The following is a 21,733-nucleotide window of genomic DNA, read 5'->3' on the forward strand; positions in this document are numbered from 1 at the left end:
CGCGGCCGGGGATGGCGCTCGAATAAATTACGGGGCCAGAAGAACCGATAGAATTTTCCGCATCGACGCGGATATTTGCGCGATAATAATACAGGTGATGTGGCCGGATTTTAGAAAATGCCAACCATAAAAGGTGGACTGACTTATTGTTTTCTAGCTTTCCATATATACATATTTAAATTTTTTTATGTAATTAATATATGACAAGTAAAATATATGTGAATGTATAATTCGATTTTCATTATTAAATTATTATGGAAATTGTAGAGTACGTCATCTTGTCACCCTACAAAGACGAGCAACTAACGCCGTATTAACTGAATGAATTTCTCAGAAAATGTACGAGAGATGATTTTTCTTTAACGAAAAATTTTATATCTATAAATTGCAAGAATTTGAAAATTAACAGAATGGTAATAAATGTAAAGATAATGGTTAATTACATATCTCATTATTATTTCAGTTTCGAAATTTAGATTTAAAAGCGACTTTTCTTTTTATAACATTTAAATTCATATTTTATTTACGAAGATACGTCATGAAAAGCATATAAAATCCAATTATTATTATTATTTTGTCAATGAAATAAATATGCGCATGCAAGCGCCACGTGGACTAGGATTTCGGGGAAGGAATGTATTATTCGCTGATGGAGTGAGTACAAGCGAGAAGAAAGAGAACGAAAGAGCGCGGGAGGGAGAGAATAGGAGAGAGAATCGTAGAATCAAATATCCGCCGTACTTTCACGGTACGCTTCCCTAATTTGTATTGCGTATGGCAGCGATGCCGAGATATTAGGGGCAGTTATCGCAACGTATTGCTCCTAATCGTTCTCCACCCCGAGGGGAGCTGGCGGCCGCCGAACGAAGGGTAGCAACGCGTCGAACGGAGACGGAAAATCGGGAAAGAGGAATGGTTTGGGAGTACGAGAGACAGAAGATAGTTATATCGGGAGGAGGGGAAGGAAGGCAAAGGGAGGGGCGGAAGGGAGTATATTCGCCAAAGGGAGAAAAAGAGAGAAAGAGATCGTAGGCTCGACATCAGAGAAAGAGAGAGAGAGCGAGAGAACGAGAGGAAAAGGGTCGAAAGAGAAAGGGCGAAAGACAGAGAAAGAGAGGAAGGGAAAGAGAACGATCAGGGAACACAGCGTGCACTGGTGCTTTTGACAGGCCGATGAATTGAATAATCGCAAGTCGAGTCGAGTCGAGGGGGTCCCGCCAAATCTCAGTCCCCAATACGTCGGTATATAGATGTAGACGCCCGGCGTATTCCTGCCCGAATGTGCGTGCCCGCGTAAAAGTGTGTATACGCGATATATATAAATATATATATACGTGGAGGAGAGAGGTTATACGCGTCGAGCTCCCGTTCGCGGATTATCAGCTTCGTGGAAATGAGCACGTCGCGTCGATAGTGTCCCCCGTTGACGCGGGTGTTCCCCCCGCTGTTCAGATCCGATTTTATCGAATCTTATTTCGCATTCCGAGAGAGGGGGAGAGTAAAGGTCGGTGGTGCATCGATTACCCAAATTCGTGTGTTGCCCAAAATCGATCGAATCGTAACTACCATTTTATTCGACGTACAACGGTAAAAATAATGGACGAAGAAAATCGTCGACCAAACGTTGATCGAGTGACCGAATTATTCCAATGTACTCGTGAACTCGCTTTCTTTGCTCAAGATTTTGGAACAACTTCTAGTATCACGAATAGAAAGTTTTGACCTAAGAGCGCGATGGAGAATTTTTTTTTTTTTTAAAGAAAAGTTGTGTGATTCCGTCTTCGTCGCAATCAAAACTTGAAATACACCTGTATAATTATATACATACGCACAAGGAGAATCGGATTCGCCGCGATCGGCTGTCCGCTCTACGCCGCACGTTCGTGACACCCGCGCGATGCGTTTGATATTCGAAGGCAAACACGAACAACCGAATGCCCGAATTAATATTATTAATTCAAGTGGCGGAGGATCCACACGCGGGGAATTACGCGCTTCGACAGTTCGTAAGCCTCGAGCGGCGCCTGGCGCGCACGTGGCTCACTCCGCTTCTGCTGGCGTTTCTGTTTTCAACGTGTGCCCAGCGGGAGACGCCCGGATCCCGTAATACCGCGATGCTCGATTCCTCATCGGGAATGTGCAAAGAGACACGCGCGACGACGATGAAAGAGAATCAGCGTAGCTCTTTGAAGCCTATACCTATGCCCCGAAGAAATCCTATACCGCATGGCTTATGATTGAGTTTTTTTTTTACAAATAAATATATCAGAGTTGACCCTCTAATTCACCCTTTGAGCGCGAATGTCCAAGATACCCATGAAAGTAGGATTGGATCTGATCCGATGCTGTTTATTCAATTTGCATCCAATCGATGTAATAAAATAAATAAAAGTATCATAAACGATGCCTCTCATATACACACAATAGACGCATAAACATAATTAGCTTAAGATCGTTTGACCAATGAATATAAAATGTAAATCAGTATGGCTACTTTATGTTGGACGCTCATTGGTCTGGACGGTCTTATGATATTATGTTTATCTCTTACGGAAATCCAATCTAATATATTAGCCAATTTAATACTGTAAATTACTTAATTTGAGTATTAAAAGCTGTTTAAGACTTTTCATACTCAAAATAGGTAATTATTCAGTACAAAATTTCTGTAGGAGAACGTTATAGTACTAATAGACCTGTGCAAGAAGTTCAGCTAAGAACTTTTTGTATTTTTTTTTCCCTTTCCACATTGGAAAGAAAGAAAAAAGATGAACCGTGCAAGAAGTTCAACTAAAAAGAAGAGGCCTATTATATACATGATGAAACTTCTGCCTCTGTTAAACCGCGCATGGATGCCAAAGTATAATGCCGTGGATCACACCCGACTTCATCCCCCATGATTAGAAGGTTAATATTACAGCGATAGAATTTCGTATGTCGTCACGTGATAAAGAGAGAGAGAGAGAGAGAGAGAGAGAGAGAGAGAGAGAGAGAGAGAGAGAGAGAGAAACCCTAATATGAATTTAGTGAAACAAAATTTGAGGAAATATAGAATTTTGCCGGAGGTCGTCCCGTGAAGCTTATTTTGTTATTTCTTCCGGAAAAAAAAGTTGCACAGGGAAGGTTGACATAACATATCAGCGGGAAAATTCAATATAAAATGTTTCACCGCTGGGGGAAATTAATGACATTCGAGCCCGTTGCCGCGTTCGTATGAAAAATCGCGTGCATGGCATCGGGCGCGGAGTTACACCGTTACAATCGGTATCGGAGTGTACCTATACGAACACGCGCGCAGCGCGTCGTCGTCTCGTGAAAGGCAATACGTTACAAGAGGCAAGCCAGACCGACCTGCCTACATATCGGGATAGGTTTAGGTATAACCGGCTTCCGCTATGCGCATTCGGGTAGTCCGGGATAGGGTATATATCGGGAGAATGAGAATGGGCGGAAACCCAGTCAGAGAGCACGAGCTAAGCGAGCTAGAGAGCCGAGAGCCCTGAGTCGAGTCGAGTCGAGCGTCTGGTGCGTTTGACGTTGATACCGCGATAAGATGAAAGAGCTCGGAAGCTTATATCCGAACCTATATGACTGTATTGTTGCGCACGTCTAAGCATGCACGTAATGCCGTGCCGATACAACGTTGATACACATCTTAGACGTGCCGGCGTTTGCCCGCGTGCACGCGAGCGATATCGGGAATGTATTACGGAGGGGGATGGAGCGTATGAAGGGGCACTCGCCGCACAAAGAGAAACGATCGGATCGTAAACAGACGCCCGAGCGTAATTAGGGAATAATATCGGAGGTTGTGCGCGCCGTCGAACCGCATTGCCGGGGAATGGGGGGGATTTTGCTCCGGATAAATTTCCGCAAATAGACGCGGGGTTATACCGATCTTTAAAGTTGTAGCAGATCGAAGAAAGAATCTCATCTGCCGAGTCACTGCACCCTCACGCGTCATTTCATACGATTCGCTCTACTCAATATTTTTTAAATTCTTACAAAACTTGTCCTTCCTTTATATAATTTACACTTTCAATTGATCAAAAATAATCCGAAAATTACCTAGTTTCTACATAAGAAGGACGATTTTGCTGAAGCATCTAAAAATTTAGCTAAATGCATCATTAAATATAATTATATGTACAAGACATTTAGGTTTAATTTTTATTTTAAATTTTATATTTAAATTTAATTAGGTACAAGCAATTGCATCACGCGAATATATCGGATATTATAAACTAAGGATGGTCAACTCGCAGCATGTGTGTCACTAGTGGTAAACAGAGACATTCTTACAATTAGTTGCATGTTTAAAGAAATACACGTTACCGGAGAAAAATTAAAAAGCCCAGAAGTTATTATTTTACACAGTAAAATAGCAACTGTGTACTCGAAAATCTATTTTTTTATACTTGCGCTTTCTGAACGAACCGCGTTCGTTTTGTTCGTTTTCGTGTTAAACTATTTACTTTAAAACAAATGTAAAACAGAATACAGTAAAAGAAATAAACTTTATTAAACAGCACAAGTATTTTTGTTTTCAATGCAAGAGAAGAAAGTATAAAAAAATAAGTCTCTTTCTGAATTTTATAGCAAAGTTTCCTGTAGATTTAAAGGAACAAAATTTCAAACCTCCATAAAGGTACATCTTGAAAAGATCGATCAATTCTCTATATTAAGTCTATGTTTCAGCTTTTAACACTTCTATCCTTGTTTTATGTATAATAAACAATAAAGACAGAATATTGATTACAAATGCTTAAAACGCGTGAACCGAATGCAGCCTCAATGTAGAGGTGACCAACCCTTTTATGAAATAGGTATGCCGTTATAGAGGTTCGAAATTGTTTTCTTTTAAATCTACAGCAAGTTACTTAGTTATAATTTAAAGACAAAAAAAGTCTATTAACTTCTCGTACTTTCTTCTACTGCATTGAAAGCAAAAATATAAATTCCGTTTAACGAAACTATATTGTCTAGGAGATGCTTATCCTGAGAAGCCGAAGGAGACATAACCTGATGTCCGGTTCACCTGTTTCCGCGATTGGTTTATGCGATTCCGTGGCTGCCGTGTCGTTTTGCTTCTTCGTTTTTCATTCGAGCGAGCGGGCCGAAATGGAAAAAGCGTGGGCGATGCGTTTATTTAAACTGCAGGTGCCTGTGGAAAAATGCCTCTCTACCTGGGCAACACGTGGTGCGTGCATGTATACGTAAAGTGTACACATCGACGCGACGCGGCTCTGCTGCGGCTGACGAGCGGCCGAACAACAACAAACGCCAACAGGAAAACGCGGAACCGCGGCCCCAATTGCGGCTTGAAAATCAAACCGGACCATTGTCCGGGGGACACGTCCTATTAGTTTTCCATTTATCCGTGACTTCCTTCCTACGCCGCGTTCCTTTTTTTTTTTTTCATACGGTAGATTCACAGGCAAGACAATTCGATATACAATTATGCGACGTTCAATCAACTGTCACTCTTAGAACTTTTGCTTCTGTATTGCAATATTGTGCCGGAAAGCATGTTCTTTTGTATAGAAAAACTGAATAAACGTTAATTCGCAATACTTACGGTATAACATATTAAGTAGTTGTAGTTCAACGATTATTTTCGTCGTAATGAAAATTTCACTTATTTCAGTTTCGCTTAAGGGGGCACCTTTATGAAAAAAGACGCTTCCAATAAAATGGTTATATTGTTAATTCAGAATTAAAAGTAACGTAAACAGTTTTTTTTTTTAACATCTCAATATCTTTAGAGATTTTGCGCGGAAATGACGCATAAAAAGTTGTAAAAAATAATTTTATTTAAAAAATCGTAAATAGTTTAAATATATTCCTTTTTTTGCTACGATTTGTTGAAAATCATAAACAAGATCCTTTTTTTAATTCCAACGGCAATTCTTTAATGTAAATGATAACTTCATCAATTGTAAATTTTTAATATAAATTTAAAAAATGTTGTTCAAAATAGTAACAAAACCAATTTTTTTCGGAAAATTGTCATTATTTTATTCACGTTTAAAACTTAGAAAAAAGTTTCTTTTCCAAAAGCTCTCAAAAATTGAGTGAAATTCAATTTACAAAATTATAATTTAGTATTACATTCATACCGATATTTATGGAGGTTATATAATTATTCTGATAGCCCAATTAATTATTTTCCGCTCTTCAGATACTTCAATAAAACCATTCTTTCCGTGCAGGAGTAAGATCCGTTCATTTAACGCGTTCATTTAACGCGACCGGATAGAAAGCGGACGTTTTCTCCTACAAATAAAAAGAGCTCCTTCCGTATCTCATTACCGCGTCGAAATCTTGTCGCGTCTACGATCTACGAGCTGCGCGATATAATCCGGAGTGCGTGCTCCATGTCATACGGGGCCAGAGTGCCATCCACGCGCGATTACACGTACATGTGGCATTGATTGGTCGAGCGGAGTGGCTCTCGAGTGTCTTAAAGGACCCCAGGGACGTAGACGCTCCGGCGGCGGCGGCGGCAGCGGCGGCACAAGCCGACGACGGTATTATAGTTGCTATCTGTCTTCGCGTATGTATGTCGGTCGGCAGTCAGGAACACTCGTCCAGAAATGTCACCCGCACGCCGCGTCTATAAAGGATTTCTATGGATCGGTCGCGTGCCACCGTGCCGAGCTACGTGCGCGTGTACGTTCAACGATCCTAAGTAGGAGAGATCCCGGGCATCATCCATAGCCGATTACATCCCGGGGCGTTGTAAGTCCGCCCCCCGTTGTAAGTTCATGTAATTCCGCGCTCTATCTCTTTGACAGACACTCGCCGCAGCGCGATCATCGCGGTCTTTCATCTCTGATCGGTCATTACGATAGAGACTTGTCGATGGTACTTCATACTTTACCTTCCTATGCATAGATAAAGTGATATGTTATGCCATATTTATTATGCCCTTTACGGTTAACTCTCATGAATATTGATTTTGGAGAAAGATATTATATTTCGTTCGAAAGTTATAGGGAGAAACCTCATACTTTATAGATACTATAATAGATATATTTTTTATATTTTCGAAAAATGACGATGGCAAATATCCTTTTTTAAATTCTTTTTCTTTAAAAAAATGATTTCTTTCGATTTATTTTCTAAAAAATCGATGATAAAAGTTTTTTTTTTATATAAATTGTATACATTGCAAAAAAGGTGGAATATTTAAAATTTTATCTGGATACAAACCTGAAAATAATTCTATTGTGCCATCTAAATAATTATATTAGACGCTCAAACAAGTTGCTATAGAATATCGAAACCTTTGCATTTATTATTATGCTGAAGAATTTCTACACAAAAGCAAAACTGCAAAACTGTTCAGCAAAACTGTTCTTTTGGTGTATACGCACATAAACAAATCCATCTACTACCACAAGTTGAAAGATCGACGATTTGGATATAATTTTCTGACTCGACCTAAATCCGCGATGCCGCCAAGCCGTTTAGTAATATCAGATATAAGGGGTTCCTCCTAGCAACGTGCGTAAGCTTCATCATCGCCTTAATGCTCAAATTATTCGGTTCTTTATTTCCAAACGGCAGTAAAAAGTTTCCGCGACATTAGGCATCTTGTCTCTATTCCATCGGAAAGCTTACCTGGTCCAGGCAGCAAGTTATGTAAATTTACGAGGACTGAATGCTCACCATAAGGATTCCGTTGCAAGAGCCACGAGGTAGGGGAGGGAACGAAAGAGAGAGAGAGAGAGAGAGAGAGAGAGAGAGAGAGGGAAGGAGACAAGAGCTTTTAATTATCAAATTATGCTAGACTGTTTATTGTCGAGTGTGCCAAGCGGAGGTCACCTTAATCGTTCAATCGAGCGGATAGCGGATAAAGAGAAATGCTACTTTCGAGGAGCGCCTTTCATCCGCGAATAATTAATGTAACACCGGCGTTGTAATTGCTTGTTGATAGGCGCGACGCATCTGCTCTCTTCGATCGCGAGAATGCATACGCTGAAAACCCTCTGTTATAAGTGACTTATATCGAGGGGAGTGAAATATGTGAGAGTACGAGAGAGACAGGCGGAGGAAAAGTTGGTAAAAGCTACGCTTAAAAACGACATTGAAATTGGATTGCCACGTCCAACATTAACATCGCGCGCCGTAAATATATATATATATATATATATATATTCAACCTCATATAATTATTTATTCCGGTAATATAATTTCTTATTTTATTTAATTAAATTTGTTATTCATGCGAATTTTAAACCAAGCATTGAAACGTGATTTGACGCTGAGCAGAAATTAAATTAGTTAATGCGAATGTACACTTGGCTGACATGAAAGAAAATTAATTTAAATGCACCCTTAAAGCATTCATAACTTGTTTCTCTCGCGTAGAGAATATATATTTTATTTTACGTCCGTCCGATTTACAGTATTAAAACAAAATCTCTTTAAATAAAAATTTCCCATCTAATTATCAAGCGTTATTGCATTTAATCGTCTGGCGCATTTGAAGCTGGGCCTACTTATAATTTTCAATTTAAAATTTTATTTATTCTCGCGCCAAGAGGTTTCTTTCATTTTACCACATTATTCGATTTATACATCTATTTATTATACATTTCTATATCTTTCCTTGTTTCATTATTTTTGTCTGTTACTGTTACAAAAATTTAGCTGCTGTTTAAAATTTTGTATTACACGCGCAAAGTCTGAGAAAAATGAAAAACTGAGCAATACACGGGGGTTAATATCAGGAACGCGATAAAAGGGCGATTGGACGTAGTCGAAGTTTATGTCCTACTTCCCTACACTGCTAGGCGAAGCCGAGCCTCTCGAAGGTGCGTTCGATCGTCCCTCGGTGTACCGCATCCACGCGCACATACGCACAAACGGAACGGAAACGGTACGCACACAGAGGCGCATAAGTGTAGCCGCGGACCTTCGTAGCGGAGCTATGCTGTGCAACGCGAGAGGAGTTGGTTGGTTCCATTTGAGTCAGGGTATCGAGGTGTCAATAGCAGCTGCTATGTTACACACAAGACCCCTGCCTACGGCACCCCCTTGTTGTATTCACTTCACTTCTTCACCCTTATCTACAACTCGGACTTGGATATTAGAGAGGGATATTCATGTCCAGACGGTAAACGAGCTCTCTGCGAGGATCTTTCTAGCCCGATATCTATCGTTATAATGGAACATAGTTATGATTGTAATGGGGTACGATAATGTGATACAGATTGATGTACGCATATTTGAGCACGCATGAAAATCCTATACGAACCTTTTTCTTAATCCGTAGATATGTTCAATAAGATGATCAAATACAAAAATAAAAGAATTAAAGGATATATCTGTATAATAAATACTTGATAGTTAAATCTCTATATATTATCCTATAAATTTTTTCAAACTTTAGAATGTAAACGATGAAAAAATATTTAGATATACTATTGATCTATAAATACGAGACCTATTGATATAATCCATATCAATTCGCCACAATAGTATATATTTCCAATATTATCTAATTCCGAAAAAAAATATAAAAAATGTTTTATTTATTCTGATCGTTATACATTTTTTTTACGCGATTCGTGATTATTGTGCAAATACGTATCGATCTCTTAAATAATGCATTCCGATGTAATCCGATGTGATTTGTACAAGAAGGGATAAAAACCGGCAAGTCATCGCACGCTCGTTCGAGCCGGGGTGCAATTAGGCAGCCTCCGGACCGAGAGAGGGTGCGGTTGAACGGCGACAGTATGCAAGTAAGTCACTTCAGTGGAGCGCGATAAAATGCTTTTCCTCTCGCGAGGATGCGACGCGATGCGGGTAGTCACTCGCTCACTCGCGCATCCGTTTGCATCCAGAGAGCTGCAAGGGGTAGGTGGAGCAGCGCGCCCCCGCTGTTTTTAAGCGTCGATGACTAATTGGCGATGTCGCGGCCAGGCGCTGAGACACACCCCGCTCTCTCTCTCTTTCTCTCTCTCTCCTTTCTTTCCTTCTCTCTCTCTTCCTCTCTCTTGGTCCTCTCTCAGCACACCCTCTTCCCCACCCACCGATATTCTCCCTCGCATTTCGCCTCGACCCTCATCCCGTCGGTTTCTCTCGAGGCAGACGACTGATTCTATCGTCTACATATGTACGTATAGCCGTCTCTCAACGACGTATCGAGATTCTTTTCTACCCTCCAGTTGCGATAGACCAACCTTTTCTTTCCAATAATCAGAAATCGGAACGATTATTGGTGCATTACTGGGAAAATATCAGTTTGATCGCGAAAGCTAAATCAGAGTTTAAAATAGATGTATAAGAAATGTTGAAACACATTGAATTTACTACAAAGAAGAAAATTAATGGAGTGGTTTTTAATAAAACAACTATAATTGATATATATGGAACGATAACTAGGTTGATAATTTCCATTTGATAATTATAAACAAATTTATCTTATATATAATATTATCGTGCTAATATACAATTATAATTGTTGTACACGTATCTTTAACGTAACAATATAATTTTATTCAAATTTATAAATATATAATTTATACACAACTATAAATTTTAATACAATAAAAATTCATGAATTAATTTAAAAGCAAATATTATGTTTTTTTTTAATGAGATCTCATGTCTTCTTGCTTTTTAGACAGGAAAGTTTATTACGCCATATGGCGGTCTTTTAGAATTTATCACGTCACGGGTTCATGAAACTAATCAGCGTTGAATATACCTCGTAATAATTTATGCGTTCAAACTTTATTATGGTAATCCGCGATATGCATTCCAAACATTGTAATTACATTGTGAATTGTGGATTTCTATTATCTTGGTTCAGCCATCGCGCGTATTCTCTCCTCTCAGAGAGAGAAAAAGATGAGTTTTCATTAATATATAAAATAAAATTATCCATTTATAAGGATATTAATAAATTTTTTTCTTAAATTGAATCATAAAATCTCTTTACAAAGAGAGTAATTAACTTTTCTCCAAAATGCAAAATTGTATAAAATTAATACATTGCTAATTAGGTACTCAAAAGTAATATTAATAATTAATGAACAAGTATGAACGGATTATAATCCCATGTTTATTATATACGTAAATAATTTTATGAAAATTTTAATAGCAGAGATTGTATTGTCTAAAAATTATTTAAATAAAAGTTAAAAGATCGAAAAGCGGGGATGTCTAATAAAAATTTTATTAAAAGATTGCTTTTAATTTCGCCAAAAATTCGTTATCAAAAAATGTGATACTTTTACAACACCTGGTATACGTTTACACAAGATCGACCGTACTCCTTACTCTTCTACTATGTGAGGGTAGAATGGAGAGGGAGTACTCTTCTATCTCAATGAACCGGCTAGAAGGAGGAAGCGATACGGTGGAAGGGACGACACCCCTTCGTTAAAGGCGTTGGTTAACACTTGGCTATAATAACGTAATATAGCAAGTACAGTCCGTCCAAGCAGCACAGCCATCTATTCTAAGATTTTTGACACTGTTAATTAGCTATCTACTTATCATCTATTTATCATCTAATAAAATTTATAGCACGATGTAAAATGTAAACGAATGAATTAAACAATAATTGCAAACTAAAATAGATGTTCAGAATCAATGAATATTTAATCTAATAATTTAAAAATGTGCTGTATAATAAAGCACTGCAATTGTAAATTATAATGCCTGTCTTACACAATTTCAGTTCTCTAATTATCACATTCTATTAAACGAGACGATGGAAAAACAAAAAACAAAAATAATATCGCTTATTACAGTAACGTTTATTAAATGAAATATAAATTTTTTGAACAGCGCTCAACTATTATATAATGTATGTATCATATATATATTCATAAAAATACGTAAAACGCATTAAATAGAAAAACCCTGGAAAAAATATTAGACTAACAAAAGAAATTTACTAACAAGTTTCCTCGAGATGTGAAAGAACCACCAGATAAAAGGAGAAAAACTCTGCGGGCAACACCCCATATTTGTGGCGAGAGCGTCGATAGCGCGTTTCGGCACCTCTAATAATGGTCGCAAAATCAAGTTCCCGACAATGAGATCGACTGACGCGGTCGCCCGGTTTTACCCCATTTTCCTCAAAAAAAAACGTCGCGCGAGCGCGCTAAAAAAAAAGTCTAACTCTGCTCCCAACTAAACCAACCCCTAACCATTTTTCCCCGTTTTCAGAAACGGTCGGATTATGCCGCCCACTTTCGTCAATTTCCCTCTCTTTCTCTTTACCCGCGTCTTTTTTCTTCTCTTTTTTTCTCGAATTTTTCAATAGCAAACTATCGCACGGCTGTTAAGGCATTGTTGCAAAGAATCGGGAGCGCGTCATCAGTCACTCTTCTCCTCCAGGGTGACCGGCAATAATACCGGCATAATGGAATTGGCATAATGGCCGATTGCCGGCCGACTATGCAATAGCGCGCACTCCTGACACGAGATCGAGGATTTTATTATGACGCATCGCCCCGTCATTACGTGTGTCACATAATTCGCTTCCCGCTTTGCCGTCGCGGGACCATCATCATCCCATTTCCTCCTCAAACACCAAGTTATAATGCGTAAATTGTGATAATCTGTAACTGATACATGCGTATTACATCTCACGAATGTTTTTTTTTCTTCTAGAAAAAAATGTGATGATATAAATAGAGAACCTTACGCATTCATACTATTTCTTCGCTATATTTTTCTTCTTGAGATTTTTATTTATTATTTTATACTTTACATTCGTATACTTTATTTAAATATTTTATATATTTGTCTTATATTTCTTATTTAATCATTTATATTTCATTTATATTTCTCACATTCAGAAAATAAGATGTAGTGATGACGACTATAAAACTGTACAAGTTTTATATGTAAAATTAATGTGTAAATAATTTATATGTATACAATTTCTTAGTTTTATAACTGCCTTTTCTAAATGTGTGCCTATGTTTTTTATTTTATAACTCGTCTTGAACTTTTTATTCGAGTCCCTTTATCGATTCATCGATTGTGTAAAAAAACAAATATACGTAATCTTTCGTGAAAACGGTATTTTCCGCTTGCACCTGATTTGCAATTCCGGTAAACGTCATTATTTTTAACAGCATTGTTAGTTCAATGTTTCCGTTTATATTCGATACGCCGTAATTTGACATATATGGCTGGCGCGAACCGCAACCGCAGCGCTGCTAATTGGCCCTGCTCTTACATTATCGCTCACATCATTATTGTCCAATTAAATATTGCTTCCGCGTGTAATCAATTATGCTGATGCTTATACATATAATAGCGTTATACGTATATAATTGCGAACATTCAACCTTAATGTCTTATCGAATAGGTCCTGCTTTTTTATGGCGGTGTATATCTATCGAATAAACGTGGAGGGCAAATCTCGGCGATCTTAAATCTTTACCGTCGCGCACCAAATATAATCCCCACAACAGCGTACCCGCGTTTTTGCCAGAGGCGTCGGGGGTTACTAAAAGGCACACTCCAATGTTTGACCAAGCTGTGCAAATATAAACGAACATCATGTACATCCGGACACAAGAGGAGTACAATTCGGTGCCCCGCGCTCCCAGCCTCTCCCTTGGTTGGCAAACATTTTAACAGGATTAGAGCACACTTACGCGGGCTAATCTGGCCAAATAGTCCTTTGGGAAACCGCACGCTTTAAGTAGCTGTCACGGAGTTGTTGACCTAAATGTGATCTACGTTCGATCGCGATATTTCCTAAAATTCCAACCGGAGCAACTAAAGTTCTTAAGAACGCTATTCCGAAATTCAAAAGTTCGCGATCGATCGTAGAATTCTGAATAAGATTCTACAATCGATCGCATGTAAGTACTTACATAATTTATATTAATTACTTTCATTTATCATTGCAATTGTTTAATTTGAGTTAAACTTTTGGAACTCAAATGCACTGAGAGAAAAGTTTCTGATATTTGTGTATATTGTACATACATATTAACAATATATATAGTTGGTACCGATGATGATTGTAAATTAAAATTATTATTACCACAAAGATGTAATTGTAATTTAACTATAATTTGTAGTTATTTTTAAACCATACTTTATGTTTTAAAAAATGGCTATAATTATAGTTAATTAGAGTTATATGTATCGTATAGTTAAATTATAATCGCAATCATTTTTATGGTAATAATTACAATTGGTATAGTCATTTTCAGTACCAATTATGTATATTTATTGATAGAACTGTATACAGTTATTATTACTAAAATTACAACAATAACAAACATAATTATAATAATATATAATTATAGTAACACTAAAAATTTTTCTCTCGGTATAGTTTATTTCATCATACCAACCATATATTCATGCTTAACAAATACTGGCGATATAAAACTTAGTCTCTCACGGATAATACATGAATGTACGATCATATTACGTAGCGCGCATTGCATAATGTATAATTAATTTACACGCATAATCACGCGAGTAATATATACCCTTCCTTGCGCGATACGATTATAATTATGAAAGCCGAAACGTATGTACGGGCGTGCGCGCGATACCTATGTATCGCATTTTAATTAATGCAGCGGCAACGCAACGCGCCCCTATGACAGCTCCTATTAATTTTGTTCATTAATTTCGAAATATGTTTTTCCTCTTTCTCCGTCCTCGCGCGCGTATTTATTTTCGTCGCCGAGAGAATTGGTCCTCTTGCCTCGACGTCGAACGCGAAAAATAATACGGTTCGCTCGACGCACGCACACCGATTCTACAATGTAGCCCAGGATCCATGCTAAACACACGCGAGAGCAATACGCGCGTATCGAAGCGCTGACGAAAAACTGTTGTTGTAAATGGCTGTGTTGCGCGAATGCAAAATATGGAAATGGAACTTCTGCGGAATTGACAGGCCGCAACCTCTTTGGATCTCCTGTCAGTGGACCCTACTCCTCCCGCGTGCGCACCGTTCATTATACATTCAAAATATTGTCTTTGCATACATGTGTGTCTGCCATGTAACAGCGTGTCGCGGGAACAGAAAAAAGAGAGAGGAAAAAAGTGGAAAAAAGCTATGCCGCGACTACGTGTTTGCTTAGAGACGCGGTAGTGTCAGCTCACGTGATATGCCCTTTTGTGACAGACGTCCCTACCGAAGGCGCGATTATATTTGCGTATATGCATACGAAAATATTTGCACTTTCTACGACACCCAACCCTTGCTAAAGGGTTATATGTCGATTCATATGATTATAAGTATGTAGGAAAATTTTATTGATTTTTTTTTCAAATACGAATACATCAACAAACTTAAGAAATCTTAAAATATCTGATTAAAGAACTTAATAATTTGGACATTAATCGTCTCAAGGAATTCATCTTAACTTGCGTTTTACTTGTCAAACGTTAAATTTCAAATTTTATAATCTCGAAACTTTCACTTTTCTACAAAAAAAGAATGATTTTACTGAAGTATTAAAAAATTTAACTAGATCTGAGAATATAAATTGATTTGGACCATCAAAATAATTATATAGAATACTTAAATATTAACAATATGTGCTGTGAGAAGTTTTAACATTCTGTATACCAGTTTAAGTGTCAAACATAATTATTTTAATGGTCCAAATGAAATAATTTTAACTTATACCTATAGGTTTATAAATGAAGCTTCTCTCTCTCTCTACTTTTCTACACTAAAAAAATGATTTTCGGCTGAAGAGTCTAAAATTTTAGCTAAATACATAATATATAATATATATAATAAAAATAGTTCCGAAAATAAAATTTTGTCGGACCATCGAAATAATTAGATATGGATATCTAAGCTTTTAACAAAATCGTTTTTTCTATGTACCTATTTAACATTTGCCTTATCGCCGAATATCATTTCGCATTTCACTTTATTTATACCCTTTTACTATTTATTACCGGGGAAAAGTGACGCTGTCGCAAGCTGTCGGGGAGATTCACGCCATGACATCGTACTATTACGCAACTGTTCGCGACCGTCTGCAGTGTCATAAGAACTTCACGCATTGTCGCGTGATGAATATAATGGCCATTAATGGAATATCACCGCCACACACAGCTAACTCTCTCATCTCATTCCGTTTCTCCTCATGCTATGGAACATACACACGCCCGCCCGCCGGTTTCGCCGCACTCGTAGATGTCCATTAATCACGGACATAAGCAGGCGACTAATTGTCGGCTTTCCGGGGTGAGAGGAATAGACAGCGCGGATGCTAGATAGAGAGGCGTAAAATTACGTCCCTTTATCGGACGGAGGGCGGCACGCACCCCTTGCAGGACTCTCCCTCAGATTGATTCAATCGCGTCGCACGATCACGCTGCGTGAAAGCGAGCCTGTGGATCCTGCGGATGTGACTCGCCGATTTTTCCTCGATCGTTTGTTATTCCGTTGCAGTATGCGCTTGCTAGAGATTTCGATAGTCATCGTTTATTCGCGTGTCAGTTGCCTCGCAAAATTGTCTCTTCTTTCGTTATGTAAAACTAACGAATTCCAATTTTTAAATTATTTTAATTTAACTGCTGAGAATGTCATGCAGCGCTGTTCGCTTTTCTTGTTAAAAATGATAATGAACGTTACGGCAAGATAACAATAAGTATTTTCCAACAAGAGATAACATGGCACACACAGATCATCTGTCATCATTTCATCTTTGTTTAATATTGACAAACAACAAGGATGTAATGATATCGCTGTCTCTTGTAGAAAAGTATCCAAGACGCTCAGCTTCTACCGTAATTCTTAAAATTTCATTAGGCCTTACAATCAAAGTATTTTCTTTCAACTTGTTAAAAAGATAAAAAGTATACATATAGCAAATTTTCTTATCATGACACTTTTCGATATAAAACAGGAAAAACGCAGATGTGTTGTTTGGCATTTTTCGCAAATTTTTATGAACATCTCCAGCATTCAAATGGATGTTTTAATAATAAGAAAGTATAGCAAGCCAGATTTAAGTTAATGTATAAGATAAAAAATTAATGTATAATTCAAAAAAGAAATTCTCATATATATTCGATTTTTAGAAAATCTTATATATTCATGTTCGTAGACTAAGTAAAAATCTACAAAAATGTTTTAGAAGAGAGGTCTCCTGTGCCGATTAAAGTGGTTAAAATCGCGCGATGGCTCGTGGTGCTTCACAGGGGAACAGTAACCCTGCGGCAATTCGTAGCTGCATCCGTAGCGAGTTGACATAAAAGCGCGACGTATCCATAGGCACGAATCAAACGACAGTGCGCGTAAGTCGCTTCTCCGTTAATCAATCATCGCACGCCTATTCGCGGGACAGAAGAACGATCTGTCATCCACTTTCGTCTCGTTACATCGGTCCATTCTGTCAGAATCGCTTCATTGCTGGCTTCGTCCCAGGTCTCTTTAGCCGGATTGTATCACGCGAGAAGGAAATCTGTAGCTTTCAAAATTATAATTTGTAAATTTAAAAAGTAACACATGTTTGAAACTTTGTCGAATTCCAATGCTCTCGTCTTTTACAGTCTGTCCAGGTAAAATATTCGTTAAGTAACTTCTCGGACATAGACGACTTATTCATGAAAGTGAAAATAATCTTCCACGTTGAAATTTTTCATAACTTGCGGTCAATTCCAAGCGAACATCTTTTAGTTTCAATAAAATAATATTATTTACAATTATTCTCTTAAGTTTTAAAAAATTTATAGAAAGAAATAAAAAATTTTTTTTAAATAATGTAAATTTAAAAATTTATTGTAAATTTAATAAACGTTGTGAATGATTTGAAAAAAATTTTTTTCAAAATATTTGGAATAAAATACGTTAAAAATGAATTCTGAATCACTCAAATAATACTGATACTATATAAAACATAATTTTACGAAAAGAACGATTTTGATGTAGCTTTTTTGTAGCTAAGTACATATTTAAAAATAATTTTGTTTGGATTATTAAAATAATTATGTAAATCACTTAAACTAGTTGATAGAATATTAAAACTTTATAACATTATCATTAACGTTTAAGCGATCTACATAATTATTTTGATAATTCAAAAAATATATTCTCAACAAAATCATTCCTTCTATGTGGAGAAAAACTAGAACTACGAAATGAAAAATTAAAGCAATCGCAAATATGATCGGAGCGTGACAAAGACTCGGCATTTAGGATATTTCTTGAAGAAATATCGTTTTAATAGAGGCGCACTATGTGTGTATAATACATGCAAAACACGACCGTGAACTTGCGCTGCGCGTGTATGCGAATGTATTGTGGATCAGGAAACGATGCAGGATCTATGCACCATTATGCGACGAATGCACCGAACAATTCGCCTGGTTGCACATTCCGACACGTCCAATAGTAAATCGACGCTAATGACGTTGATTCGTTCTACTTCGCGCCGCTGGCGTTATAGTTACGCGTTATTATCCGCTCGGATTCTTCCCAGACATCGATCGATCTGCAGACGATCGTTGCAGCTGGTGACGAAAATTTCGTAACCATTGAAGGAATAACGACAAGCGCCAGAAGGCGACGCACTCCGCCCAAATAATCAATTATTTACGAAGATGCTGACATTAGGAATATCTCGCAACTCTCGCAGAAGTTTTCCCATTCTACAGCGAGTCACAATTATAAATGTATGACTTTCGTATAAGCCGAGAGTATAATACGTAGAACCTGTGCAAAGATCAAAGTTAACCGACAACCAGCTTGCCAGATTCATAAATTAAACACGCGACCAGACAAATCTCTATCTGAACAACTCTCGAAAATTTCGATCGTAGTTTACAATTACAATAACTATTTGCAATTCGTACATCGAATGTCAAAACTTTTTACAATATTCATCATGTTAGAGCATCACATATTATATAATATTTTAATGCGTTAACAAAATCATTTTTAAACTAAAAGAACAATTTTGCTGAAAAAATCTAAAAATTTGACTATATCTAAAAATAATTTTGCAGGAGTTTCAAGCATGAGTTCAATGCTGCAAAATGTTTTAATATCCTAGGAACTAATTTTGTTGTCCCACCTAATTAATTTGATGGTCCAGCAAAATTAATCTTCAGATCTATAAGTCTATCTAACTAAATTTATAAATACTTCAGCATTCTTTTTATGTATAATGAACAGTTTTAAGATAAAAAAATTTTTGGATTTATATATTTAATTTATACGAAAAATCCTTCATGTATATATATATATATATATATATCATATCCTCTATATATACCTTGATGTATTATTTCCTCTATATATATCTTGAAACATTTTAATTTTGATTTTCCAACATTTCGTTATCGCGCATATTAAACTCGCGACTCAATCTCGAAACGATTCGCAAAAAATATTCAACGGCTGGCAAACGATAAAGTAGGATATCTCCCTAAATGGTCACGGTAAGGAGAGCACTATACGAATCCGATTTGGGTAATACGGCGAGGGGTAGGCGGACGCCGAGATCCCATCCCACGTTGCCGGGTTAACCCCCGAAAAGTTCGCGCTTAATATTATTAAATTAAAGGACAATGGCTGGCTGCGCCACGCCGCGGCACGCGACATTTAAGCGATTTTAATAACATTTCACGGGGATTTTTTTAATAATATGATAATAAAGCGAAATGGAAGAAAACGCTCGACCGATTATTATCATCCTCTGTCATGGGGAATCTCCATCCACTCGCTCGCGCCTCTCCGCATCCATCTGCCTCTCCATTTGCCCCCTTCCTTCCTCGGTCCCTGTCCTTCTTTTACTCTCCTCGCTCTCATTTCTGCATCGACCGTACCTGCCATTCTCTGCTTTTCATTCCCACTATACAAATCGCGAAAGTTTCTGTTTCACTTTCCTTTTAATATTCAATGATAGGTTTCAAATCGCATCTGCGATTATATTATGCAAATGTATATTTTAGTACCTATACTTGAAAAACCAAATAATTCTGCTTTTATTCTCTTTCTCACAATTAGCATCTAATAATAAAACAAAAATAAAGCTATTTGATGTATTTTCTCTTTTTTGAAGATATACAAGTGCACTGTTCAGACGTTAGACTATAATTGTGATGAGAACAAGATGATGCATTCTTGCCGAATTGCTCGAGCGTGTTTTCTTCATCTGCTCTCAATCACGGAGGCTCGCGTTTCATGGTTTGTCGACGCTTTGTACAACATAAAAGAGTGACACTTCGAGAGAGACAGAAAGAGAGAATATGGCAACTATTATGGTTTAAAGAATAGGGATATTTCACGCTCGGTAAAGCACAGTCCATCCCGACCCCGAAACCCGCCCCTCCCGGTCCCCTGACAATAGGTTTGGTCTGACTAGATGCCCCAAGTGTCACCCCGCTCTTGTTTCGTATGGGTGGTCTTGTCGTCTCGTCCTATACTTTCCACCACTTTTGTCGAGTAGGTTTCAGTCAACCTGAGAAAGGGTTGACTTCGGAGTGTGAGTAGCCTCCAAATATTTTTATAACGACCATTTTCGCCCTGTTGCTTCTGTTTGTATTCTTCGCAAATTATATTGGTCTACAATTTTGTTAAATAGATCATTTTAGCTAACTCTTACATATTTTTACGCCGAATCTGAAAATAAGGTTAAATTTATTCTACGGGCTCCAATTTTTGTTTGTAAATAACATATTCTTTGTCCTTATACATTTTACTAACAACAGCTCATTTGTATGGGGTCTTTTCCTTAATTAAAATTAATTACTTTCCTTAAAATCTTTTATAATAAGTAAAAAAATATAATGTAAAATTTTTTTAGTGGTTATCCCTTATAAATAATTTATTTGTATCTAACTAAGCGAAAGACATAAATAGAGGAATGTTTAGAGGTTAATATATATGTTACTTGAAAATCCTTGGTGCTTTCCTTATAAACTTAACAGACAGAAATTAATACGTATATATTTTATAAGAAACATTCTATTAATTTAACATAAGAAAAGTGAAATTTTGTCGTCCAGCAAAGTCTAAATAAACAGATAAAACTGATGACCACTGATACATGAACAAATATAATTCTTATTTTTAATTCTATTTTTATAATATTTAGAAGGTAAAATTAAAAAGAGAAACTCTCTTATGAAGATTTAACACTTACATATTATATTTATATCATAAATACATATATATTTATCTAATAAAGACATCGTTCTTCCGGTTATTAGACAAGAAATTTCCATATAGTGCAAGGATGTAGACAGAAAGTCGAGCCTACTATCATTAGCGAGGGCCGAAACGTGGACTCCGTCTGGGTGGACCAAAGAATGCGCGACATAGTGCAGCGAAGCAGATAGAGCTGCAAAATATTAATCTCTCTTGTCGGGGCAAATGTATTTTTCAAAATTTCCACGCGCCGTTCTATTAATGCTCCAATAGTTAATGCGGGACCATTAGTCAAACGTCGAGGCTCGTCGTGCACACGAAAAGAGAAATTTCGATTTTAAATCGCTACATTTATCATGCAAGCAGGCGCATATGACACCGTTCTGATTTTATTTTACTTCTCTCTTTCGTTCTCTCTCTCTCTCTCTCTCTCTCTCTCTCTCTTTCTCTCTTTCTTTCTCCTTCTGTTTGTAACCTTCACCGCGCAACCCCTTTTTTCACAACGACTACCGACGTATACCCGTTACCAGTTTACCGGGGCTATTTTCGTTTACAAACAAACTAGTTAGGTAATAATTTCGCATTACCATTATGCTTTCCGAG

General features: G+C 37.3%; 1 protein-coding gene across 2 annotated transcripts in view; it reads right to left on the reverse strand.

The window, feature by feature from the left end:
* The window catches only part of LOC108773202 (cysteine and glycine-rich protein 1), a 36,516-nt gene that overhangs the window by 1,947 nt on the left and 12,836 nt on the right, over positions 1-21,733 (reverse strand). Inside the window, exon 6 of one of the 2 annotated variants that reach the window (XM_018538935.1) lies at positions 11,384-11,479. The exons of the other annotated variant lie outside the window; for it this stretch is intronic. The gene's annotated coding sequence lies outside the window, so the exon portion shown is untranslated. Of the gene's footprint in view, positions 1-11,383; positions 11,480-21,733 lie in introns of those variants that run through there. 2 annotated transcript variants of the gene reach the window in all.

This window comes from Cyphomyrmex costatus, unplaced genomic scaffold (assembly GCF_001594065.2).
Source record: "Cyphomyrmex costatus isolate MS0001 unplaced genomic scaffold, Ccosl1.0 scaffold2, whole genome shotgun sequence".
Taxonomy (NCBI): domain Eukaryota; kingdom Metazoa; phylum Arthropoda; class Insecta; order Hymenoptera; family Formicidae; genus Cyphomyrmex; species Cyphomyrmex costatus.